We start from the raw sequence: 27,658 nt of genomic DNA, 5'->3' as shown, positions 1-27,658 counted from the left end.
TAGATACAGGAAGGCAAAAGCAGATGAGATATGACATAGCCATTTTTAACTTAAGATTAGAAAACAAAAATTTGCAAATGTTTCTTTGCCTGATGAAAAACAAACAGTGGGGGCAAGATCAAATCTGAGAACTTATTTATAGAATAAAACATTTCCTACTGGCTGTGATAAAACGCATCAATCTCTCAGTTCTTTCTGTGCCAAATAAGTGCATTTGTTGGCTTTTTGTGGGATATGGAGCCATATAATTGACATCCTCTACATTCACCCCTCCCCATGGCTAAGGCACTGGGAAGGCTTTACTGGAGTTTCATAAAAGTATAGCCTGATATTCACTGAAACAGAATCTCAATGCAGTATTTTCTTTAGTTTTCGCCTTCAAACTTTCTCTGCATGTCTGCAATCAAAAGCATATTATTATTAAGTCTCTTCTTATGATCTGTAGCAACAGGGATTTCTGTGAGGATCTACGATCCCTTCCCTACTATCCGATTTAACAGGTGTCAGACGTACTTTGCAATGGAGCGTCTCGGTACATAAGGGTTTTTCTCACTTATTCTTAGAGTTAGTATAGTATTTTTTAAAAAAATATATCGTTATTGATTTCAGAGAGAGGAAGGGAGAGAGAGAGATAGAAACATCAATGATGAGAGTCATTGATTGGCTGCCTCCTGCATACCACCCACCGGGGATCGAGCCTGCAACCCAGGCATGTGCCCTGACTGGGAATCGAGCCGTGATTTCCTGGATCCTAGGTCGATGCTCAACCACTGAGCCACGCCCGGCTGGGCAGTATAGTATTTTTTTTAAACAACAACTCCACTTCTGCCTTTTTCTCAACTGCCCTATAAACTGTGTTTTGCAAATAGGTCAAGTAAAAAAAAAAATTAGCTTTTTCATTTTTACTATAAAAGAACACTGGTGGAACCTTTCATAAAAATGTTTTAGCTCAAGATATGTTTTCACTATTTTATTCTTCCTATAATGAACAAAAATGTGGAGATCAGATTACAGAATGAAAAGATGACAGGATTTGGAGTCAGGACAGACCTGGGTAGGAGGTCTGTGACAGTGAACTTATGAGTAGGTCATGCAAACTCTCTGAGTCTGAATTTCCTCACCTACAAAATACAAAGAATTTCAGTGTTTGTCATTCCCTCTTACAGTATCAAGCTTTGATTCAAGACCTGACAGTACTCATCCAATAAACATGTATTAAGTCAATAATTGGGGACACCCCAGTAAGTCCTTTGTACTTATGAAGAGAAATAACTTTTCTAGTGTAAGAAATGCCTTTGAATGCTTAGCCTGAAACATGAAAAATAATGAATTTTCTATTTTTTAGTGAGATTTTGCTCATATCATCTATTTATTACAAATTAAAAACAAAAGGTTTTGACCATCAATAAACAAGAGCATACAGCTTTATAGCAGTATTGCCATGTCTCAGCCCCAGGTAGGCTTCATCTTGCCTCTCTCTGCTGTGAAACAGCTGTGCTGCGCAGGGGCCTGTCTCCCGCTACCTCCGCTTCGCTGGCTTCTCCCCTATTCTCCCTCTGTGTAAGCTGCAGAGAGAGTCCAAAGGGCTAGACATCACAGCACCACCCGTGAAAAAGACTGCAGCTTGGCTGTCTTGTTAGGGAAATAAAGTGGAGACCTGCCATCCAGCTGCTCAGCGAAAGCCAGTGACTAAGCGATAAGTGATCAAGAGCTATAGGTGCCCGTCTTGGATGGCCTGTCTTCTGTCAGGACTTCCCACAGTCATAAATGTTTAAGAAACCTTTAGAGTCTTGTTACTGTAATTTATTCAGGCCCCGAAGTCCTTCTGTATCACCAATGTACAAACAAGTGTCATTCTGTAAGTTTATTTGTATGTTGGTTGTTTGGACCAAAGAACATATTGTCTCATGAAAACAGTGTGAAGACAGTCATTGGGGACTGAAAATAGATCACAAACATTTGCTGAACCCACTAAGGGGGAGAGAGAGAGAGAGAGAGAGAGAGAGAGAGAGAGAGACAGACAGACAGACAGACAGACAGACAGACACAGACATTGACTTTGTTGTTTCACTTATTTATGCATTCAGTGGTTGACCCTTGTATGTGCCCTGACCAGGGATCAAACCCCAAACCTTGGTGCATTGGAACAATGCTCTAACCAACTGAGCTACTAGCCAGGGTCTCAATATTCTGTTTTCAAAGTTACCACTACGAGTACCAGCTTGGCAGTCTGGGTACATGGTTCTTCCTTCCTGACCCCTAAGGACTAGCGGGGCCTTTCATGGGGAGATGGGGGAGAGGAGGGATAATTCTCTATAGCTGCCTAAGAGGAAGTGGCTCTAGATGATAGTCACTTCCCAGGTGTTCTAAATGGGTGACCTGGTAGTGGCTGTCCCAACTTTGGATTTAGACTTCCACACTTTTTCGTTTTTTAGGAGTCTCTGGAACTCAGTGGGGACTATCTCCACATATTCCTTTCCCTCTATGTACACTTTTTGATTATGTATATTTTTCTTTTATCAAAACTCATTTTAATGTATTAATAGGATTGCATATTATGAATTCACTAAGCACAAAGGGTTTGACCCCAAACAGAGTCCACTAAATGTTCAGATCAATTCCTCTAGTTTAAACTTCCTTGTAATAGTAATTTGGTTGCTTTGACTCAGAATAATGACCTTGCTGACTGCCCTTTTGAGGGGTCCATTTTCTCTTAGTAGTTCAGTTGTAACATCTAATTACCCACAACTTGCAGTGAAGACAGGTATCATCAGTTTAATTAGCAAATTAGATGCTCACGCAAGGGAGTGCTGGGGATGGTGGAGATGGCTTTTATTAAAAACAATTTGCATTTTTTTGGTATGAACTATTTTTAGATTCATTTCTAAAATATATGATATTTTTCTAAGCATTTTATAATTTTCAAGTCATAAAGAAGACATCTGTGAATGAATAAGAGTAATTGAATATAATTTATAGTTTGTAATAATTCTGTTTATAGGAAACTAAAATGAGAACTTTATATTTTCTAAATAGAATTATACAGTATTTGTCTTTTTGTGATTGACTTATTTTCCTCAGTACAATGTTCTCAAGGATCATCTGTGTTGTGATATGTGTCAGAATTTCCTTGCTTTTTAAAGTTGAATAATATATTCCATTATAGGTATATATCTCATTTTATTTATCCATTCATCTGTCAGTGGGCATTTGGGTTGTTTCACCTTTGGGCTACTGTGAATAATCTTGCTATAAACACAGGTATACAAATATCCCTTCAAGACCCCAGTTACCATTCTTTTGGATATATTCTATATATATATATATATATATATATATATATATATATATATATATACACAAATGGAATTGCTAGATCATGTGGTATTTCTATTTTTAATTTTTTGAGAAATGTCATACTGTTTTCCTTAATAGCAATACCATTTTAGAATCCCATCAACAGTGCATAATGGTATTGCTGTCGGTTGACATTAGGGTCTTCCATGGGATCATGAGAAAAATATTTTATGGACCCACGCATGGGAGATTGCGGTATGGCAAGGTTTGTTCGTGATGCAAAATCAAAGGAGTTCCCTTCCTGGGTCCCCAATATCTCATCTCTGTCCATCCTGCCATGGAAAACGTCCAACTGTGTCTTCATCAAGACAAACACAAAGGCCAGTGCCCAGAGTTTCTGTTTCACATTAAAGCTTAGTCCTTTGGAGCCCTTGTGGTCTGCCACAGGCCCAGTAGCTGCTAGACCACATGGTCACTGCTTCTGGGTGAGAGAGAATGATTGAACACTTGAATGAATTGGGCCAGGAAGGGAGGGAGAGAGAGAGACAGAGAGAGGGCACGTACATGCTCTTCATTCCCCTAGGGTTTTAACCAGGAGCTTTTTCAAAATAACCAATCAACTTCCCAAGCTTCTGTGGACTTCTGATGGGTCCGTTTCCTTTTCTGGATTAGACTGACAGGCTCCTGTGCCATTGTTACGTCTGTTGCACATGTGTTTACACCCTCCTCTCCGCCAACTCCTGTAGGGAGTGTGAATTGCTCCCTTCCTGGGGAAGGAAGGAAGTCAGGGCTGTTAAGCTGTAGCTTCCTGGAGAAGCTAACAGGTTCAGTGTTCCAGCCCATTAGGCTGAGCAATGTCGGATTCCTTTCTCTTCCTTATTAGTACTTAGCTAATTACGGTAACAGTATCATCAGTTTTAAAGCCCTGTGTTCCCTTTTGTAAAATGTACATTTAGACAAATCACATTTTGGTTGATTGTGGGGAAAAAACCCCTCAAAGTTCTTGAGAACTACCCAAATGTCTTGAGAACTACAAAAAAACATGTCCCCAAAGTGGCTCTTCCTAATCCACTAAATACTACATATTCTACAGAGAAAGAAAAGTCTAAGTACTGACAATGATAAATACGTTCTATATAGAATATAGCGGCTTTCAGAGTAAGAGAATAGCCCAGACACCAAAGTTTTGTACAGGAAAAATCTCTAGAACCTGTTTCTTTTTTCCTCACTGCAATACAGATTAATCAAGAACACCTTATTGGAAAATATTTTAGTTTTTAGTGTGAATACACCTTATGATTATAGAGTTGCCAACATCTTATTTACATATATCTGTGCCAACTCCTCTCGACAAGACTCACACCTACTTTAACCCCAGATGTGTTACCTGCAGTCTGCATCTAGTGACCAGCAGGCCTCTGCCCTCTCTTAGCCTTTCCTCTTCATTATAAGTTGTATCAGTTAATAAGTGGCACTTTGTAATTAATTACCTCAGTTAATTAATCCTCCATATTTACCAAAATATCTTTTAACTATCTTATCTTCTTTTACTCTTCTAAGAAAACTCATTCCTTATCTTTCAGTAGGTCCATTAATCTCTAAGGGTGTCAAAAATGCACATTGCATAAGATAATCTATCTTGAGATATAAGAGGTAACTATTAAAAAAAATAAGTTTAACAAAGAAAAAACATCAAAAACCCCCAGTATATTTATGCTTTTACCCTCTGAAGTCCTTAACAGTAAAAGTCCCATTCATAAATTTCACAATTCTCTGGCTACTTCAACAACTTCTTAGTGTATTTTGCTGAACACCAGGTTATGTGATTTTTAAACTGATTGTTTTTGTATTCCAACATTACTGCTACTGTAATTATTGAGTTCTTTGTACCTGTACACACATTCATTGTTTGGATAAGTAGCATTTAGTGAACTGGTTTGACTCTTAATAATCACCTCTACAAATGAGAACCAAGCGAATTTTTCCTATAAAAATAATAAAGAATTTTCTGTAATTTGTTTTCATAAGACAAAACCAAGATGAGAAATGAAAACTCTGGGCCTAAACAATTACGAGGAAATGTGAGCCACATAACAAGACTATATATTTTTAATTTTTTTAATTGATTTTTAGAGAGAGAGAGGAAGGAGAAGGAAAAAAACATCAACTGAGCTGCCCTGTGCCCCAACTGGGGATCTAACCCACAACCGCTGGCATGTACCCTGACTAGGAATGGAACCCTTAACCTTTCAGTGCACAGGACCATGCCCAACCGAGCCACACCAGCCAGGCTCAACGAGACTATTAATAAAGGGAAGTCACAGTCGCCCAGTGAACCTAAATGCTGCATGTGTCAAATCAGTAAGATTCAGGGAATCTACCTCCAAATTTAAGGGATTCATTAATTCATTTAAACAATTTATAGAAAACTCAAAGTGATTTAAAAAAAAAAAAAGCTGAAATGCCCAAGAAAAGGAGAAATTGATCTTTAGTATGAGAAAAAGCATGAAATTCAGGTAGAATCAAAACCACAAAAAAATACAAATCAACTCTAAAATGCCATAGAGCAGCACAGATAGCAAACGAAGGCAATAACAACTGTGCCCTTTTGAAAGTACTTTCAATTCTGCACTTTTTTCCAGTTTAAAAACATGTTAGTGTAATTCACACATACATGCTAAAAGTCATTTTGTTTGTCTTCAGCTTCCTCAAAAGCATCCACTAGAATTACTGGGTATGAATGTTCCCCCCGAGGAGAGCAATAGGGACCCTAGTCTCAAATTAGCATGTGTGTGAGTGATTGAATAATGTCCCTGATGACTGTCAAAACAGCCATAAAGACTTTTGGGGTTTGACTTGACTTCACAATAAATAAAGACAAATTGGAAAAATTCCTCTAAACAGTTAGTGTGAGAAAAATGCCGTGTCAAAATTTCAATTTAGATGAGACCAGAACTAAATTAAATATCTGGGAATTGGTCCTGTTCCCAAGGCTACTGAGAACTCTCAGTTTCTAACAATATTCTTGTACTGCAATATAGGAGGAGACGTTCAGGAAATGGGCTGTCTGTCTTTGTTGAAGAAAATTGATCTGTTAGAGGTCTGTCCTCTTCAGGAATTGCTCTATTTCTTGATAATGCTATCAAAGAATTAAAAGGAAAGGGACCATATAAGAAATTGTTTTGGTTTAATATTTAAAAAGAAAATATTAAGAGTACTAAAAGCATGTCTCATGTTTTTTGAATGGAAAAAGACCAACCAATGGAATAAGCAGAAAATAAGACAAAGTAATATATGAACATAATAATAATGATCATGTCCACATTTATTGAGTGCTTCTCATATCTATTCTAAGACATATTCATGTATTAATTTATTAGTTTCTCATTTTACAGATGAGAAAAATTATATTCATTTACAAATGAGGGAAATGGGGGTGAGAAAATTTAAGAAATTTTCCTCTGTAAAAGTACCTGGAATATTGTAAGTACTCAACAAATGTCAGCAATTATGTCAGGAGAAAAAAGAAAGCTTGAGCCCAAGTGTATTTTATCAGGAATCATTTTTTTTAAAAAATATATCTTTATTGATTTCAGAGAGAGGAAAGGAGAGAGAGAAACATCAATGATGAGAGAGTCATTGATCGAGCCCACAACCCGGGCATGTGCCCTGACCGGGAGCCGAACCCTGATCGCCTGGATCCTAGGTCGACCCTCAACCGCTGAGCCACGCCCGGCTGGGAGGAATCTTTTAAGTACAAAGGAATTTAATATGGGAAATAAGGTGCTTATAGTAATAATATGCAATTATTATAGGTGACCTGAACAATTTAGGAAAATGGAGAGAAGGGAGAAAATCACTAAGAGTTTTATCACCAAAAGTCAATCACTTTTAATAAGCAGACAGAGAAAGGCAAACACTCCATGGTTTCACTTACATGTGGAATCTTTAAAAAGTCCAATTCTTAGAAATAGAGAGTAGAAAAGTGGTTGCCAGGGGCCAGGATGTAGAGGAAATAGGGAGAAGTTGGTGAAAGTTACTTTCAACTGTAAGCTAAATAAGGCCTGTGGATGTAATGTTAAATGTGGTGACTATAGTTGGTCATACTGTGTTGTATAATTGAATTTGTTAAAAGCATAAAATACCTCTGCCCCTGTTCCCCAAAGGTGATTATGTGAAGTGATGGATGTGTTAATAAACTTGATGGAGAGAGTCCTCTCACAATGTGTCAGTATACCAAATCATCACATTGTACACTTTAAATATCTTTCAATTTTATGTCAATTACAACTCAGTGAAACTGAGAAAAGGTTGCTATTCATATTTTCTTTCATTTTTGTGCTTACATTTAGAGTCTATTGTTCTTTTAAATCTAACATTGAAATATTCCATGTTATTATCTGAAAATATTATTTTATTTTTAATTTATTTTTAAAATACATCTTTATTGATTTCAGAGAGAGGAAGGGAGAGAGAGAGATAGAAACATCAATGATGAGAGAGAGTCATTGATCAGCTGCCTCCTGCACGCCCCCCACTGGGGATCAAGCCCCCAACCCGGGCATGTACCCTGACCGGGAATTGAACCTCAATCTCCTGGATCCTAGGTCGATGCTCAACCGCTGAGCCATGCCAGCCGGGCTGAAAATATTATTTTAAATGTGCCATAATTTATCCTTATTTTTGACTTAGGTTGTTTGTATGATTAGAGTTGTTACTATTATAAATAATGATTATTTTGATGACTGTTTTCTGAATCTATAATTTTCCCAAGGAGAGATTCCAAGAGCTGACACTAAAGCATCAAAGGGTGTGAGCCTGTTTAAGTGAAAAAGCTGTGCAACTGTATCTAATTGGAAGAGGCTGAGAACTCTGTCTTCATTTGCTATGGGAGTCAAAAAATTTGGAGCAGCCAAGATGACTTCAAGGTCCAAAAAATCCATTCTCTTCTTTATTGAAAGAGAATTGAGGCCACCTCTTACACCACCAAATTACCGAACCATCAGCCACCTCTCCTAGGATGCTCTCCCCTCTCTCCTGATAATGGAATGAACTATCTGGGTGCCCTTCTACGGCCATCTTCTCATCTGTGCACTTGATCCCATCTTTTCTCATCTGCTCAAGAGCATGTTCCAGTAGGTGTCCCATCTCTTCCCTGTATCCTCATTTTTGGTCTTTCTACTGAGTCTTTTCATCTTTAAGTAAAAATGCACAACACCCTTTTTCTTAAAAAGAAAACCTTCTTTGACCCACACCCTCCTGCAGCTTCTGTGCCATTCATCTACTCCAATTTTCAGCAGGATGTTTTGCGACTTGCAGTCTCTACTTCATCTCCTCCCATTCTCTCTTTTTATTTATTCATTTATTTGTCTGTTTGTTTTTCAATTACAGTTTACATTTAATATTATTTTGTAATAGTTTCAGGTGTACAGTGTGATGGTTAGATAATCATATATGTTATGAAGTGTTACCCCTGGTATTTACAGTTCCCACCTGGCACCATACAAAGTTATTACGATATTATTGACTATATTCCCTATGCTGTACTAACATCCGCATGACTATTTTGTAACTACCGATCTGTACTTCTCAACCCCTTCACCTTTTTTACCCAGCCCCCCAACCCCCTTCCCCTCTGACAGCCATCATTCTGTTCTCTGTATCTATGAGTCTGTTTCTGTTTTGTTTGTTCCTTCCTTTATATTGTTCTTTAGATTCCACATGTAAGAGAAATCATATGGTATTTGTCTTTCTCTCACTGACCTATTTCACTGAGCATAATACCCTCTAGGTCCATCCATGCTGTCACAAATAGTAAGATTTCTTTTTTTTTTAAAGACCATTCTCTCTTGAATCCACACTTTTTGTTCATTCTTTCAAGACAGTCTTGGGGCTCTGTATGAATAGCGCTGTGCTAGATACCACGATCATTTACCTTAGGAAACAGGCAGAAATTTTGTTTCAGAGGGACTCTTCTGCCAAGACATAGCTCTTGTTTAGACAGAGTAAAAGGGATGTGGTGTGAAACTAAATGTAAAGCTGGAGTAGGAAAGGACAAAGGGAGTTATTACCAAAAAAATTATTTTGAGGTTCCCTGACAGAGAAGAGAAAACAAGTTGTGAGGCACACAGGTCTAATTGTGAGCACAGAGTACTTTTGTGGTCCCTGCAGGGTTAATTCTGACTAAGGGTCATACTTAGCCAATATATCCAGGGAGGTGGGGGTCACGAAGAAAGACATAGGTCCTGGAAAATGTCTAAAGTGGGGAAAGCCCCTCGCTTGAGTAATTGAAAGCTAAACTGGACCCAGCACTATGAAATATAATTTGGCTCTCTTCTCCAGGGAACGGCGAAAATGATCTAATAGGTCTTTTCCATCTCTGCTTCCTCTGACCTCTGGCTGTTAACATCACTTTTCCTCGTTATGTCAGAATGAATTGCCTATTTACCATTGAACTCTAGAAGGCATTTTTTTTTCTCTCTCCCTAGGTAAGACAACAACCTAGCATTTGCTACTCACACTTCATTTCAACTTAATCGATGTGCCAAGGAGTCGTTTTGAAATGGGTGTTCTTATTTTCAGGAAATGTAGCTTACTTGCTGGGTACATGGTTCCCCTTCACTCTGGAGTGCTCCCAAATTTTAGAAGAAATTTCCAAGAGAATGTAAAATATATTAGCAAAATGGGAAGGAAAATGAAGTGATATGGCCTTTAAATTGCCAATAACCTCCATAGTTGGGTCATTTATTAGTACTGGAATCTGCTCGGGCTGTTTTTTTCCCCCCGTGACAATAAAAACTGAAAAACACTGATGCAAGATGACTGAATTTAAATTCTACAGTATTGCATAAATTTCTCATTCTTGGGCAGGAAGAAGGAATAGAAATTATTTAAATATCTTACCAAGAAATGAAGAGTGTTTTTTGGAGATTTTGTATATATACACACGCACGTATACATACATAGATACACATATGTATACATCACTTCCATCACTGATTAAGTGAAAAGTGACAGATTGTAATTTACAAAAAAAATCATTGTTTCCTGCACAGTCTTGATTAAATGAGGCAATAAATCATATGTCTAAAACATGCCAAGCATCTGCCAAAGCAGAAGTTGGCTCAGAAAGTGACGAGAATAGAATTGTGGAGCAGTAGGCATTTTATAGTCTGTCACTGACCTGACAAGTAATGATAAAGGGCAGCATTATGTCTCTTCTCCTGATAGTCCAGCCACATATTTTCCACTGCAGTTCTTTTGTTTGGCCCTCTTTATCTTCATTTCAATGGGCTGCATCTCCTTGAGCTGCAGCAGAGATATATATTTCCTTGCTAATGATGTGTCTCCCACAGTCCCGGGATGATTTTCACACTTGATGAAGTTCATCTATGGAGGGGGCCACAATCCATCAAGGTGCTGCAAATGGAACTGGACATGACGCTGATTTTTTCTACTCTCTGTGGACAGACAAGCCCTGCCTGCTAGTGTTTTACTGAGGCTTCACTCCCAGGAGAGATTTGTTTTCCCCCATTACTTTATAAAGATCATTTAGCCTGTAAATTCTGCTTGTCTATCAAAATTTGTGCTAGACCAAATCCCTGTTTTTGATTCTGAGACTATCCTTTCTATTCATTTCATTAAGATGAGAATAAACAAATACCAAACTATTAAAAATTGATTAATAAAACTAAAAGTTAACAGGTTTAGGTTAATTCTGGAAATGCAGTGCCTCTCTTTGAACAACCCATGGCCAATAAAATATAATACAGATGTGGTGGGGAACAGAGCACAGTTCTCAGGGTTTGGCAGTTCACAAACTCAGCAGGGATATAGTAAATTTGCAGATGGGAAGACAATTAATACCTCCAAACAGGGCTTATTATTTCAACGTGTTTGGTATAGATGATATAAGGATTCTTCAGAAAGGGAGGATCCTGGACCTTGAATTGATTAAGTTTCATACAGATGAAGAGGAGGAAGGAAAAGTGAAGTCTTCAGAATGAAGTAAAAAAAGAGCAGGGAATAGCAGCCCTGATAAGGCCCTTTATTATAAAAACAAAAACCAAACAAAACAACTGACCAACAATCAACCAAACGGCAACACCCCCTGCTTGGGTGTCCCTTTAGGAATAAATGCTAAACCATGCAATTATGTGAATACAAAGAAAAACATGAAAACAAGCTGTGATCGCCATCTCCTCTTTTTTCCCTTTAGTGACTACCATTTCTTATGTTTTAATTGTCATATTGTTATTTTTGGAGCTAGGTAATGCATGCACTGGCAAAATATTTAATACAAGAGAGTATATATTGAAAAATAAATCCTACTTCATTCCTCTAGTACTCCATTGTTTGCCTTACCAGAAGTAACCCCTTTTTCTAGTTTCTTATCTGTATTTCTTGGACATTTTAGGTATATATAATTATATTATGTGTATATTTATATATAGTAGATATTTATTTATGTATTATATGTTATTTATATATAGTTTACTTTCTCAATATAAGAAGTTTGTTTATATAGTATAATAAATAATACATATAATTTTTATATTATAAAAATTCATTTATGCATAATGGATACTATATAGATACACACACATACACACATATATATTTTATATGGCTAAGATATCATTTACATACATATATATAAATGAATTTCTACCATAATCTTTTAAACTCACAGGGGATTTCTTTTGAAAATCTGGCACTATATTGTACTACTGGCCCTAGAAATACCCTTTACTTATTTATGCTCATTTTGTACTAGGAAATCATTTTATTTTTTACCATATGATTCTGGTGAATTCTCACAAAATCTACCTAAAAATCACCAGTAAAAGAATCATGAAATGTCTCAAATGGTCTGATATTATCAAGTTGTCCTAAAGGCACCGACATGGAAAAGCCAAAGCAGTCCATAGCTCTGGGAACTTGCTCCATCTAGGCCCCGAGATCTTTGCGCCAAAATCACATGAACAGGAGCTTGCCATGGTTTCTAACAAAAATGAACTCTTAGTAAAATGTCAAGAGTAGATACCAGTATAGCAGAATCCAAAGTGTCTTATCTTTTTAAGTCCAGAGCTAAATCTGAATGGGAACAAAAAGGGCAAGTCCTGAAGTATTAAATTCAAATAACATGTGCATGCTATATGCAATGACATGTTCAGAAAGATGCCTATAAATTACATAGGGCAGTTTTCTCTGGCAATGAGTTTTGAATAAAATTTAGGGTCATAATTAATATTAACTTTTTTTTTTTTTTTGACAAGGCACAGAAACAACTTAAACTAGTGCAAGCAAAAGATATATATCATGGAACCCAAAAGCAGGAAGGGTACCTGGGCTGCCCTAAAATGTATCTTCACTTAACAAATTAGCAAAATAAGGATTATAGAGAATAAACAACTGGTTCAAGGTTTTAGGACTCTAGTCTGCGTCAATCAAGCTCAGGCAGAACAAAACAATCAAAGGGGAAAATTTTGAAGACAAGTTTCCTTATTGTTGAAAACACTCTCCTTGATTTAAACACGTTATATTTCTCTAGCATATAAAGTAACACTTCTCGGGTTCTTGCATTTTAATAGTGTTTCAAAAGAAACTCAAAGCAGTTCTTTATCTCTTCCCTGTTCCACTTACCTCCATGTAAGAACTGCCCTTGCCTTATGGTATTTGTCGTTTTAGAGCAATCGTTGAGTTGTTTGCATTTACAGTGTAAATGTTGGTTTACTCCCAACTAGTCTATGAGTATTTAGCATAATGCCTGGCAGATAGTTGGCACTTGGAGAGTGATTGTTAATTGAAGTAAAATTAAATTGCAGTAGCCCCTTCTACATAGGAGAGGCAAATCTTTTTTGTTTTTCTTTTCTTTAGCCCTAGTTGAGCAATGGAAAGGCACTGCAACTTGAAACAAGAGTTTAAGAAACAATGATTAGATTTCTAGAGTGGGGTGCCACCTTAATTAGGCACGTCATTTGAATAGCAGTCTAGGGCAAGATTGTGGTAGATGTTGAATGCCAGGTTAAATAAGGAATTTATCTAGTGGGAATCATCAATGAGCTCTCAGCAACTTGCTATTTGTAGTATTACAGATGAAAGGTGATAAGATCTTGAATTAGGATGGTAACATTGTGAAAAAAGAATCAACAAATGTAATGAATCAGAAAATTTTCACTGAACATGTCATTTCATACAACATGGACATAAGTATTTGAATTCATTTAAATGTAATGAATTAGAAAATTTTTGCTTATGAAAGGACCCATCTTCCTCATTTATAGTAAAGTTAATGAGGCCCAGAGAGAACAAGACACTTGTCTATAATCATATAACTATTAATAGAACTGGATTTTAATCCCATTTTCTTATCTAGGTGCCTCAGTGTTAAATAGAAGAGTCCGAGATAGTTCCCCTTCTTAGATTATCCATGATTTAAGGAATGAAATAGCTCTGCCCAGAGAAGAGAGCTTAGTTCACTGCTGTAAGCTTGTGGTATCCCCCTGCACATCTCTGAGACTAGGCCAGTCATTGTCTGGCCCTTAGGCAAGTTCTGGTACCCAAACAATTTGTGCCAGTCAATTCTACCATATTTCTCGTTCTTGTATAATCTGTGGTCACTGAACAATACATATATGCCCAAATATATCTATCTTCTCTCCATCCTTAAGCTACTTAATGCACGTATTGAGCTGTTTTCTCGTTCTCTTGAATACTAACATCGATAGGTTGCCTTCTGCAGGTGCCCTGGCCGGGGATTGAACCTGGCAACTTTGGGTATGTTTCCTTGACCCAGATATCAAACCTGTGACCCTTTGGTGCTCAGGCCAATGCTCTAACCACTGAGAAACACTGGCCAGGGCTCTCTACCTGCTTTTAAGTTTGCTCCTTAGTGAACCAGTCATTGAGAGTAGGGACAACCCTGTGACAGTTTTGGGAAAAATTGATGTCTTTAGAGTCAAAACCTGAGCATGTGTAGATTGAAGAGTTTAATGATTTAGTTTAAGTAGACCAAAACAAAATAAAATGCAAAATAAGAACAAAATACATCACCTCAACCAAATGTTTATTATATATCTTATAAATTAGGTGCAAGGAAATCCCTTCCCTTTCATGAGATGATGCCTAAGTAGATTAACCAAGTTCCTAAAACAGAAGGTAAGAAAAGTATTGTACTCATTGGACCACGAAGTGAACGGTGACAATTATATGCTACTTGAAATTTGACAAAAACTTTATATTTTGCAAATCTCTACACAGAATGCTGCACATACAGCCAAAAGAAAAATAGGCGCTTTTGAGAAAAACTCAGGGCTTTTGTAAAAGATTTATGTTTTCTGAGGTTTCTTAAAGCAGCTCAGTTGCCATGGCTGGCAAGCAGCCAGCTGATTAGAGTGAATTAGAGTTCAAGGTTTTGTGGTGTGTTTTTTCCCTTTTTCCATTAGTGTTTCTAGTTTGCCCTATTTTGGAGTCATTGGATTTTTCTTCCTAAAGAATTCAAGGCACGCAATTCCCCCTTTCAATTCAACTATGAAACTGTTAACTGGGCAATAGTGGAACGAGGTTCCCCTTAAATGATTCTGACATTCTTCAGAAGCAAGACCGTTGATCACCTTTAATCTTAATGGATTGGAACTAATTTCTGAAGACCTAAAGTTTCCTCAACTGGAAAGAAAATAAATTATAAGAAACACCAACAAAATCCCACATACAGTAAACATAAGCTCCAGAGACCAAAAGTCATGTCTTCACCAAACCGATGATCAGTGATGATTAATGCCTTCTGCGTAAATTCCTCCCTGGAAAACTGCTTAGAAATTCTTTTGATGTAGTACTCACATGAATTCAACCTTCAACAGGCAACCTTTTCCCATTACTCTCTATTTTTCATATTCATACTTATGACTATCTGACATACACTGTAACTTTTTTACTTTATAAACCTTTACCTTTTTTTTTTTTAACATTTCAGCTATTTTGTAGTAACACTTAAAACATAAACACATTTTACAGCTGTACAAAATATTCTTTCCTTATATCTTTATCCTATAAGTTTTTGCTATTTTTAAAATTATTATTTTTTTTTACTTAACTTTTTTTTTTTTTTTGGTTAAAAACTAATACCCAAACACTCACATTGGCTTACGTCTACATGGAGTCAGGATTATCACCGTCTTCCACCTCCACGTCTTGTTCCACTGGAAGATCTTCAGCTATGATAACACGCATGGAGCTGTCATCTATGAAAACACTGTCATTTCCTGGAACACCCCCTAGAGGACCTGCTAGAGTCTCACCTTGTGGAGGTATTAATCTTTTCAGAAATATGTCCATGGTGGTCGGCTTGGTTTTTTTGTTTGTTTGTTTGTTTTTGTTTTTCCTCATACATTTGCTTGTAAGCTGATAATTCACCATGAATATTCCTCTGTATTAATGAAAACCTTTGGGTGTTGGAGTCCCTGTTCTCAAATATCTTAAGGAGGCCGTTAAGGTCTGCAGAAGCTATTTCTTAGCTCTTCCCTGTGAATTTCCTTGGGGGGGGGTTCTTCTTTTTCTTCGTGCCTCTTTTTGTTATCTTGCCTCTTTAGCTATGTGTTCCTGTTGCAGTTCCAACAGCTCCTCATTAGTGAATTCCTCAGGAACCGCCTCTGGGGCTTCCTCAATGTTGTCCTTACCCATACCTGGGTGAAAGGTGGTGGCCTTCTCAAGCACACCCTGATTAATTTTTGCAACTTCTTCATCCTTGGAAAACCCTTTGAAGTCATGGATGAACCTCCTGAGTGTCTTCTTCCAGATTCCATTCATATACTCCCTGTTAACATCACACCAAACCCAAGCAAGATTTTTGATGCAGTCGTAGATGTTGTCATCCTTCCAGAATTGCATAAGTATCTTCTCAGTGTCTTCCTCAGTTGAAGCAATAGCCTGGGTACAGCCAGGCCTTTAAAAAGCTGCTATAACTCTTTGATTCATTGCTTGGATCTAAGTGAGATATGGCACATGGAAGGAGAAACACCACTTTGATATTGGGGTGAAAATCACCAATGAAAGGAGACCATCCAAGAGCATTATCAATAATAAACAAAATATTGAAAAGTATGCTCTTCTCCAAATAGCACTTCTCCACTTTGTTGGCACAGCAATTCATGAGGACATCTTAGAAGAGCAACTGGGCCCTCCATGACTTCGTAATGCTCCTGTAGTACACTGGCAATGTGTGGTTACTGATAAGTTTGAAGGCCCTGGGGTTCTCACTATGCCAGATTCGCAAAGGATTTCAATTTCAATTTGTAGCCTGCAACATTGCCCCCACTCAAGGCTGTTATCCTGTCCTTAAAAGCCTGGAAACCTGGCACTGACTTTACCTCCTTATGGACGTCAGCACTCGAAGACTCACCACTCACTTTCACATTATGTAATGAATAACAATTCTTGAACTGTTTAAAACACCCAGAGCTAGCAGTATATTCAACATCTTCAACATCTAGTCTGGTCCAGCCTTTTCTTTCAACATCACAAAGAAGCTTTTTGCTTTGGCCATGATCTTTTTATGGTGCTGAGCGGGACATGGTCTTCAATCCAGGTCATTAGAACCTTCTCCATGCCTGTTACAGGCCCTTCTTGAATTTTTGTTAGTCTCGTGGCCTTTAGTGGATCAGATCCTTTAATACCTCCATCATTTTGTTTTTGTTCTTTAAGGTCATAGCTTGGTGGAATGGGAGATGCCTGACTGATGAGCAATGACCACGAATGATTTTCTGCCCTTGTAGCTCCTAATCAATTTAACTTCATTTCCAGGTCAGTCACTCGATGTGGCCTCTTCCTGGCAACACTTGCAGTGGGTTTTGTATGTGTAGGGGCCATGATGAACAAAACAACCAGAGATTAAATCAAACACAAGAGGAAAGGATGCAATCAGGAGTCCAGGTAAACACGAGATGCCTGAAGCTGCTGCTGGTATAATATGGCATGCTGTTTCAGAGCAAGCTGCTTTTGTATAAGTAGAAAGAGTATATTCTAAGATAACAATAAAAAGTATAATATAGTAACATGGTCATTTATTATCATTATCAAGTATTTTGTACTGTACGTAATCATATGTGCTATACTTTTATATGACTGGCAGCACAGGTTTGTTTACACCAGTATCACCAAAAATGTGCGTGTGATGCACTGTGTGTTAAGACGCCAAGCTAAGACACCAAGCTGGCTATGATAGGTGTTTTTCAGTCCTTTTTTAATCTTATGGGACCATCATCGCATATACAGTCTATCATTGGCATGGATGGGCCTAGAGAGTATTAGGCTAAGTGAAATAAGTCAGATGAAGAGAAACACTGTATGGTTTCACTGCCATGTGAAATCTAAAAAACAAAACAAATGAACAGACAAAACAGAAACAAACTCAGATACAGAGAACAAAGTGATGGTTGCTAAAGGGAAGTGGGCTGATGGGTGAAAAATCTGAAGAGGACTGAGAAGTACAAACTGCCAGTTATAAAATAAGTCACAGGGATGTAATGTACAGCACAGGGCACACAGTTGGCATGTCCGGTGACAGACGGTTACTAGTCTTATTGTGGTGACCACTTTGACAGGCAAAGAAATGTCTAAACACTGTGCTGTGCACTTGAAATTAATATAATATTGTACGTCAACTACAGTTAAAAACAAAAATGAAGTAATAAAGTAAATCCAAAAAAAGTAAAGTTAGCCTGGCTGACACCTTAATTGCAGCCATGTGAGACCCTGAGCACAGAACCAGTCAAGTTTTCGATCCATGAAAACTGTGACATAATTATTGTGTGCTGTTTTAAGATTCTCTGTTAATGGCAATTCATTACATAGCTAATGAAACTAACATAATAATTTAAAAAATATCAAGTTAAAGAACTAATTTTTTTTAAATTTCAGAGTTTGGGGAGCATGCCAGTATTTTTGCTACTTTTATGCAAGAAAGAGACACTTTGTACTGTGAAATAGCCTGAGATTGGCTCTCATATGCCAAAAAGAGGAACATCAGCAGCTGTTGCCAGAGGCCGGGTATTTTTTCTCTAATATGTGCAGCTTAAAAGACAAGTGTCCAACGTTGTGCTGCATTGACTAGCTAAATAGGCTGAAACAGAGCTTGCTTGTTAGGGCCCAGTTAACATTCATTACGCAGACTTTTATACCATCTGTTTTCAGCAGTGCGGCTGTTGATAAGAATCTGACAGATTAGTCTAAGAAAAACATTATATTCGATCAAGGGATATTTATAAGATGATGCGGACTTGAGTGGACAGTAAAGACAAGGAAACATACAACAGAGGAATAAAGAGGAAATGTAAGGCAAGAGGGATCTTATAGATTACTTATTGCTAAGGTACCTGCAAATTCATTTGTGCTCTGTTGCACTTGTTTCTCATTATTTCCTCTGCTGCTTTTGGCTTTTCCTAGCTGAGTGCTCCAAAATGAGAACCACTCCTAGTTGTCTGACAGATTTAGGTTTATTTCCTTGCTGTTCCATCACGTTTTCTCTGAGGTTCTATTTCTCCAATTATACATTGCATATTTATGCTATGCATTTTTAGTACAGTAGACTGGGGTATAAATGGAAGAGAAAATTTAGAAATCTCAATTCAAAGAGGAGTAAAAATAAAAATGTTCCCCCAAATATCTGGGAACTGAGTGGGTAGTCTTTATGAGCATGGGCAAATTGTATGCAAATATGTGATTCATTGTAGTTATTTATCCTCTTCTTCTAATTGCACAAGAATTAGAAAAGCAAAGAATAATTTGGGGAGTTTGTAACAGCATCTAAAAAATTATTTACACTTTGTTACAAACACACATTCCAGGATTTTTTTTCTTCTATTACCTTTTTGACCTTAGATACGTCACTAGGTATGTCTGGATCTCAGTCTCTTAATCTGTAAATTATGTAAGGCATTGGAAACCTAGTGCCCTGAAGTGGAATTGTGGTTCCGTTGTGATCCCAATGCACAGTTTACAGAGTTGTTTGAAGGTTGAAATGAGAAAACAGACTTTCTGTTGTATTTGACCCATGGTAGGTGCTCAGTAAATTTATATAATAATTCCTTTCCTTTTCGTTTCTCTTGCTTTCTAGTTTAATTTTCTACCTATTATTTGATAGGGAGGCAGAGAAAACTAGACATTATTTGAAAATGCACTGAGACTTCTAAGAAAGCAGTGAGATTTTTCTCACAATAGAGCAGTTACATTTAATATATCTGTTTACAAATGGATCTGTCTCTTTCTGAGCATCACAACCCATAATTACAACATTCAGGCAATGATACCCACACAGGTAATTCCCCGGACTGTACATGACACTGAATTCATTTGGGACTTTGAATACACACATATGCCTTAGAGAGTTCTCTTTATTTCCTAGGTTGTGGCAAGGACAGGATTGTTTATTGCTTTCCATTGTCCTATTATTTATTGTCACAACAATAATAAGCGTAAAGCCATTTTGTAATTATGTAGCAGAAGAGCTTAGGAAAAGGCATTGCATGAATACAAATTAGAATTCTCATATAAATTGCTTCCAACAGTAAGTGGTATTGGCCATTGATATATTCATTTTATTGCATTCTAAGTGCAGGATTGATTGTTAGTATCTAGATATCATGCATTTAATAGAGACATCCTTTCTGTATTATGAGTCATTTACACAATTTTAACAAACCACCGAGCACATTCAAATGTGTACTGAAAGATAGGTGGCCCAATGACATGTACCACAAACTACAGAATTATTTATTCCACCTGCCATAAATGTTATGTGAAGACAGGATAATAAAATGTAGTTCTTGCAATCTAGGGATATATGATTTAAGTCTGGTGGTGGAATAAGCCACATGTAGCCACAATGTGTTCATGATACACAGTGGCTAAATTGGTGGTTGAGACTATAAATTCTGTTTGTGTCTAAGGGAGGTGAATTAATGATTTAAAAGAGCTGGAGCAACAGTGTTTCATGAAGAAGAAGAGCCCTAAAGAATATGTTTTCTTTGTAGGCAGAATAAAGTGCCAATTTGTGCAAAATATTTCTGAATGTGACTTTTGACATTGCCATGCATATTTAAATTCCTGGCAATTTGTAGCAGTTTGAGAATCTAGCAGCAATACAAAAATTTATTGGGAAGGCTACCACACAAATTGGACAACTTCAGTGTATTGCAGGAGAGTAAAACTGAGCTGTTCCCTTCTATGCAGCTCGCTGCGAAGGACTAAAGGCGCCAGGCACACTCCTTTCTCTAACCCTCTCTTTTCCTCCAGTTCAGATTTTCAGCGACTACCTTTTAGACACTGCTCTCTGTAAAATTGCATTCCCCTTTCCTTCCCCAACCCCTGACCCAGCCCTAGCCTTAGTCTTTCTTGTTGACCTTGAACTACTTATGTGTTCTCCTAAGCCCTTATCATCATAACACACACTCATGCACATGCACACATTTGTAATTATTTCCTTCCTGGAATATGAGCTCCACAAGGACAAACATTTTGGTTTTCTTCACTGCTATTAAATACCCAGAGCCTAGGACATAATAAGTGCTCAAGGAGTAGTTGTTTAAGGAATGAATACAGCATGAAATTTAGGGTCACTGCATCAAAGGTGTCCTGTGTAAGAACACGGTGGCTTGTACATACTGACAGCACCTTTGTTCATGCTCTTCAGATAACTCAGACTTCACCTTCTAACATCTGGCAGTGCGACCTGGCATAAGTGCCGGGCTTACACATCGTTGCCCGGCTACTGCCAGAGCGATTATAGACAGAGGGGGAGTTTCCCCCGCTGATGGCATGTAGATGGACCCACATCATATTCAGGGATTCCAGGAATGGCAGGGGCGAATCCAGCATGTGTATCTGACTGAAGTGTGATCTCTGGGTTCATTATTACCCCATTCAAATGTCCCCTTCCCATTAATATGAAACTGGGCAACCCATCAAGCCAAAAGCCCATCCTCCTCTAACTGCTGTTGCCAGCACTATAAGAAGGCAAATTGTATTTTTTTTTGGAATGGTTACAATAGACAGACTCATAGTCCATAATGGGTTAAAGCTGCTGAAAGCGCATCTGTAAAAAGCTACAATTACTAAGATTTACTGACAGCAATTGTGACAATGGAGAGCGATTTTCTTAAAGCTAATTCAAACAATCTTTGGAGTGGTCATTTGTAGCAGTAAATAGTTTGCTGCTGCAGCTGGAGATTGAAAGAGAATTTGTCTCCCCATCGTGGAGTTAAACCAGACATATGGAAGCTTACTTGGGAAAGGAGGAAAGGAAATGTGGGAGGCATATATCTTATTAAAAGGCATTCATTTCTCTGTTCACAAACTAATGTGCCATGCTATTACTTCACTACATAATGAGTGGAACATCAGTGCATAATTAGGCATCACCTTATGACAGCATGAGCTGTTAATCAAACAATAATTTTAAGGGTTGTCATGGAAGGCAGGTTAGGGTTTATTCTTGGATTTTTTTTTTTTTTAAGTAGTACAAGCTGCTAGGTAGTGAAACTCTGAAAAAAGAAACATGAGCCCAGCCAGCGTGGCTCAGCAGTTGAGCATTGACCTATGATCCAGGAGATTAAGGTTCGATTCCCGGTCAGGTTGTGGGCCTGACCCCTAGTAAGGGGTGTGCAGGAGGCAGCTGATCAATGACTCTCTCATTATTGATGTTTCTCTCTTTCTCTCCCTCTCCCTTCCTCTCTCTGAAATCAATAAAGACATATATATATATTTAAAAAAACATCAAACCTAAAATTTTAGAGTATTTCTTTTTAACTGAAATAACATGTCTATTCATCCTTAGAGGTTGTCATCTCTATTCAGAATTGCCTTCAGGATTTTCTTTTGGGCTTCTCAATACTGAAAGTATTTTCACCCACTCAAAAGAGATCAATGGAGTTAGAAACTTTAAGCTGTGGTTTAAATGTGGGTAAAAATTTGGACAGGCAAATTTCACCACTTTATCTTTAGCTCTCCCCAATCATAATCCACATGAAGATTCAATGCATTGAAATCATTTTTATATAGTATTCAAATAGTTTGCAGATTTGAAATTTTAAATCACTGTGTTAATTCAGTTTAAAAACAAACCAGTTTAATTGACTAGTTTAATTGTTTTGCAACGTGTTGGCTTGAAATTACTAAAAATTCTATAACCTGGAGATTTCTCTGAGCTGTTTTTCTAGAAGCTTCTAGAATTTTTATTCATTATGTCACTGTGGATGATCGCAGTATCTATTTCACTCCTACCAACAAAGCACTGCTTGCATGAATCCTCAGAACCTATAATTATCGCTCTCTGTCTCGTTGCCTTTAAGACTGGAACATTACTGCCCAATTGAGTTTTGAAGTCCCTCTGTGTTCAAAAGAAGCCCAGTTGGTCTGCCTGATGTGGCCACTGAGACATCTGGGCTCCCCAAATACATCAGCTCCTTGGGCTGTGTGTATCGGAGCTACAACACTGCTCACACCAGAGGACAGTTGATTTCTTCCCGCACTACAAGTCTGTTCCCCTAGGACTGCTAAAGATCAATAGTCATATCTTCAAAGAATATGCCATTTGTCAGTAGGAAGACAGCTAAGGGGAGACTTGGGAGCACTAAATGGAGAAAAAATAAGTTTTATTTCCGTCCGTGATGAGATTGGTAGGCAGTTTGGCAAATGAAACAAGAAAGGCTGAACTAAATGTCCACAGGGTAGGGGCGTCCGCCTGCCCTACTTTATAGCAACAACGGAGCTGCCACAGGCACTAATCACAGCACCCGAAAAGCAGCCTGGAAACTGACTGCAGTGAGCCAGCGGATCAGAAAATGAAATTGTATTTTTAAGTGAAGGTACACCTTTTGAAGAAGGACTGAAATGAATTTCCAGCAGGGTATGGATCTTAGCCAATTAATTGGGACTACTAAAATTAAAGCTAAACTAAAACTGAGGGAGAATGAAAATGGTGCGTCTGAATTGCAGCTGAGAAAAAAGGGAAGCAAGTGTGACATCCTTATCAGTCCATTATTGCAAAAAGCTTGCTAGGTAATTAATTTCATGTTATATAATATTAAAATATTTGTGGGTTGACATAATACCTTTCTCCTCTGTGGTAGGAACACCAGCTGTAGCAGACACCAGGTGAGGATGTGACTCTTACCATAGAGTTATAGTGATCAGCTGAATAGAAAATACCATGAAATGTGGGTCTCAAGCATTCTATGTTACTGCCAACAGTCCTTTGGCATTCTTGAGTGATTTTGCTTTCTAAAGACTTATCTTGGGAATGATAGAAGAAACCAGATACCGTGGTTGCCTTCAGAGAGGGAAACAGGAATTGGCAACAGCAGAAGGAAAAGAGCTTATTTTCACCATTTAAACTTTTGTACCTTTTGAAATTTGGTTCATGGGCATGTGTTATTTGTTATATGTATGTTTTAAAATATATATTTTCAAATTCACATATATTCAAATGCTTAAATTACCTATTTGAAATACATATTTTATCGTTTTCCAATACTTCATATTACTTCCTCTCTCGGGCCTGTGTCTTGGGATGGGCTTGTTTCTTTGGTCTCTAATCAATCCCATCCCTAAAATAAAGGTGAGACTATGCACCCCTAAAAAACCCATGAATTTGACCATAGCTTTCTCTTATTTCTCTTATTTTTTAAAATCTTCACCCAAGGACATATTTTTATTAATTTTAGAGAGGAAGGAAGAGAGAGAGAGAGAAACATTGATGCAAGAGGAAACATAGATAGATTGCCTCCTGTACGCATCCCACCAGGGACTGAACCCACAACCTGTGTATGTGCCCTGACCAGGAATCGAACCCACAACTTTTTGGTGTACCAGATGATGCTCCAACCAACTGAGCCACCCAGCCAGGTCCCCTTTATTTTATAATCTACCATGTCTTAATAAGTAGGATACTTTAAAAAGAGGTTCTTTTTACTTTCGTAATCTCTCATGGGAAATGTTGACAGGGGCAAACAGTCCTGCTCACACATATGCATAAGCACTGACAGGTAATAACAGGTATATATTAAGTATTGAACTTCCTTTTGAGAAAAGTATGATTTTACCTCCTGAAGACAGTCAGATGAGAACTGAATGTGGGGCTGTGAATAATTCAGGGGAGAGTTTGTTGGGGAATGGATTCTACTGGTCTATTGCTACCTGGCACCCCTAGAACTCTGCTGGAAAAGCTTTTATGGGTACTTCCCTGTCTCTTTCATAGGAAAAATGTTATTAACTCAACAGGTGCATATAAATGAGGAAAGTAAGTCCTTATGCTACCAGCACAGACACTTGAGATTGGGACTACATTATGTGTGTGAGCTATCTCCCCCCTCCCCCCCCGTTCCCACTTTCCTTTCTCCTCCAAGCATCTTAAAAGAAAACGGAAACAATGAAAACTATTTTCAGGGAGCTTGAAATCTGGGACTAGGTCCACTTACCCCAATTTTCGTGGGTTAAAATTAGCTTTCACACTAGTTCATTCTTTAAATTGTCACCAGAAAGAGTATAATGCAGTAGGAAGAAAAAAGCAATCTTCCAACTGTGGAAATTGAGGGAAAGTGTGTGCTTAATGAGAAAGAAGAGCAGTACTTGCCCATTATTGTGATTTTAGAGAAAAAAAAGTACAGTGATGAGGCACAATGACTTTTTGAAGAGCTTGTTATGCATGAACTGGAAAAAATGTCACAAGCATTCCCTAAGACAGAGCCCACGATGCAGGTAATTGGCAGTTACAAATTAGTGGTGATCAGTTAAAGTGTGCCTTATGGCTGAGAAGCTATCTCATTTCAAATTTCTCAAGTCACTTGTACACCCTTGAAACATAATCACCAAAGCTTTTCTGAATTGGACCTGCCACGTCAGCCTTCGAGCCACTCTGCAGACCCATCCTGAGAGCTGCCGATAGGCTATTCATCTTCCGTCTGAATAAGGCATGAATCAGATACTAAAATTTTAAAAGATTTCAGATGGTTGGGTTTAAAGAGATAATCAAAGCAATGTAAAATGTTCAGGGAACTAGAATTATTTGTGAATTTCTAGTTACCTAGAGGAAGAAATTTCTTACAGTCTTTTAATCTTTAAATTTTGTCTTCATTGAGCTTCATTAAAAAAACTAGTTTGTTTTTATATATTAGCAAAAAGATTGGAAAATAAGATAATGAAATTCTATTTACAATAGCATCCAAACATCAGATAATTAGGAGTAAATTCAGTGAAAGATATGTATAACATACACCCTGAAAACTATGAAATTGTTGCTCAGGAAAACTAAAGAGGACTTAAATAAATGGAGAGAGATATCATGTCCAGGGACTGGAAGACAGTATTGTTAAGAATCAATTATCCCCTAATTGATCTATGGATTCAATACACTACCAATCAAAACCCCAATAGACTTTTTTTTAAAAAAAAAATCTTTATTGATTTCAGAGAGAGGAAAGGAGAGGGAGAGAGAGAGAGAGAGAAACATCAACGATGGGAGAGTTATTGATCAGCTGCCTCCTGCATGCCCCCAACTGGGGATCAAGCCCGCAACCCGGGCTGTGCCCTGACTGGGAATCAAACCCTGATGGCCTGGATCCTAGGTCGATGCTCAATAGCTGAGCCACGCCAGGCCAGGCTAGACTTTTTTTAAAAAAGGGAATGTGTATCAGATTTCTATTGCCTCTGTAACAAATTACTACAAAACTAATAGCTTAAACTAGCATAGTTTCTTATTTTTACAGTCCTAGAGACCAAAAGTTTGAAATTAGCCTAACGGGGTTAAAATCAGAGTGCTGTCAGGGCTGATTCCTTCTAGAGGTGCCAGGGGTTCCCTGTTCCTTTCTTCCTTCAGCTTCTGTTGGCTCCCAGCATTCCTTGACTTGTAGCTACTATCACTCCAATCTGTCCCACTGTTCTATTTTTTTTCTTCCTAACCTGTAGTCAGATTTCTCTCTGCCTCCTTCTTATATGTACTCTTATGGTAATATTTATTGCACACTTGGATAATCTCCCCACTCAAGACTCTTAATTTAAGCACATTTGCAAAGTCTCTTTTGCAATATAAAGTAATGTTCCCAGTTCCAGGGTTTAGAGCCTGAATATCTTTGAGGGCCATTATTCAGCCTACCATGGAAAATGTAGAGCTATTCTAACATTTATATAGAAATGCAAAGAATCCAAACAAACAAAAATCTTGAAGAAGAGCCATGTTGTAGGACCAGTGCTACCGAGTTTCAAGATACACTATAAAGCTTTAGTAATCAAGTCTGAGGTTTTGGTGTAAGGATAGAATAAAGAATAGGCCAATGAAACTATGGAGGAGATAGCACTTCTCAAATTTCTCAGTGTTCCTGTTAAAAGTCCTGGCCTCCTAAGCCCTATTTGCTAGAAAGATAGAGAATGTATGCTTTCACTTCTCCTAGAAACATTCTCACATACCGTAAACTTCTTTTTGATTTGATCCTCATGTAAGGATATGTTTTGTTTTGTTTTTTAATTAGAGAGAGAGGAACATCGATGTGAGAGAGGAACATTGATAGGTTGTGCCCCATATAGGCCCTGACTGGGGATTGAGGCTGCAACCTAGGTATGTTCCCTGACTTGGAAGTGAAGCCGCAACCTTTTTTTGGCATACAGGGCAATACTCCAACTGAGCCACCCGGCCAGAGCTGTAGTTTTTTTTTTTTTAAACTTATCACCCCCAAAGCCAATAGAAAAGTACATCCATAGGCACCTAGATTAGTTCCAAAGGTGGTAGGGAGACTAGAGTGTATATTCCTATTTACATTTCAAATAATCCAAATTTCTGCATAGTGTTGCTGAATCTTCTGATTCCACATAAATAAAAAAGTGATTCTTTTTGCTAAAAGAGGTTGACTATAAATGATCCAACTTTAGTATCTTTAAGATTCATTCAGAGATATATAAACTCAACCTGTAGAAATTTATAGACATTGGTCTGGGGAGGCCTTAGAAATCTATCTTTTTAACAAATATCCCAAGAATTTCTGATGCAGGCTAAGTCTCAGGGCCACTCTTTGATGAACATGGTGAAAGGAAAACAGTGGTTCTCCAGAGAAGATGAGGATTTGAAGGACTTGGTGAAACAGGGAGGCAGCAACTTGCGCATCGCCACAGAAGAAAACAACATCTTCCATGGAAGTCAGTTAGCAATACGAGAGACATACAGTAAGGCAGGAAAAAGCTTCAGAATGGACTAACATATTCCTACTGAGTAATGTCCCTGGTGAGGAGGACCTAGTTCGTTATATTATCGTCTTAACTGAGTAGCTCCCATTTGAAGAGTAGTTGCCATTTTCTAAGTAGCATTAAATGAGTATTTACT

General features: G+C 37.8%; 1 protein-coding gene across 2 annotated transcripts in view; it reads right to left on the bottom strand.

Moving 5' to 3' along the window:
• The window catches only part of GALNTL6 (polypeptide N-acetylgalactosaminyltransferase like 6), a 762,501-nt gene that overhangs the window by 138,586 nt on the left and 596,257 nt on the right, over positions 1-27,658 (bottom strand). The gene's annotated exons all lie outside the window — the stretch shown is intronic.

This window comes from Miniopterus schreibersii, assembly GCF_964146895.1.
Source record: "Miniopterus schreibersii genome assembly, chromosome: 4".
NCBI classification, from domain to species: Eukaryota; Metazoa; Chordata; class Mammalia; order Chiroptera; family Miniopteridae; genus Miniopterus; species Miniopterus schreibersii.
Note: the sequence above shows the minus strand (reverse complement) of the source record. Positions and strands in the feature narration are given on the sequence as shown.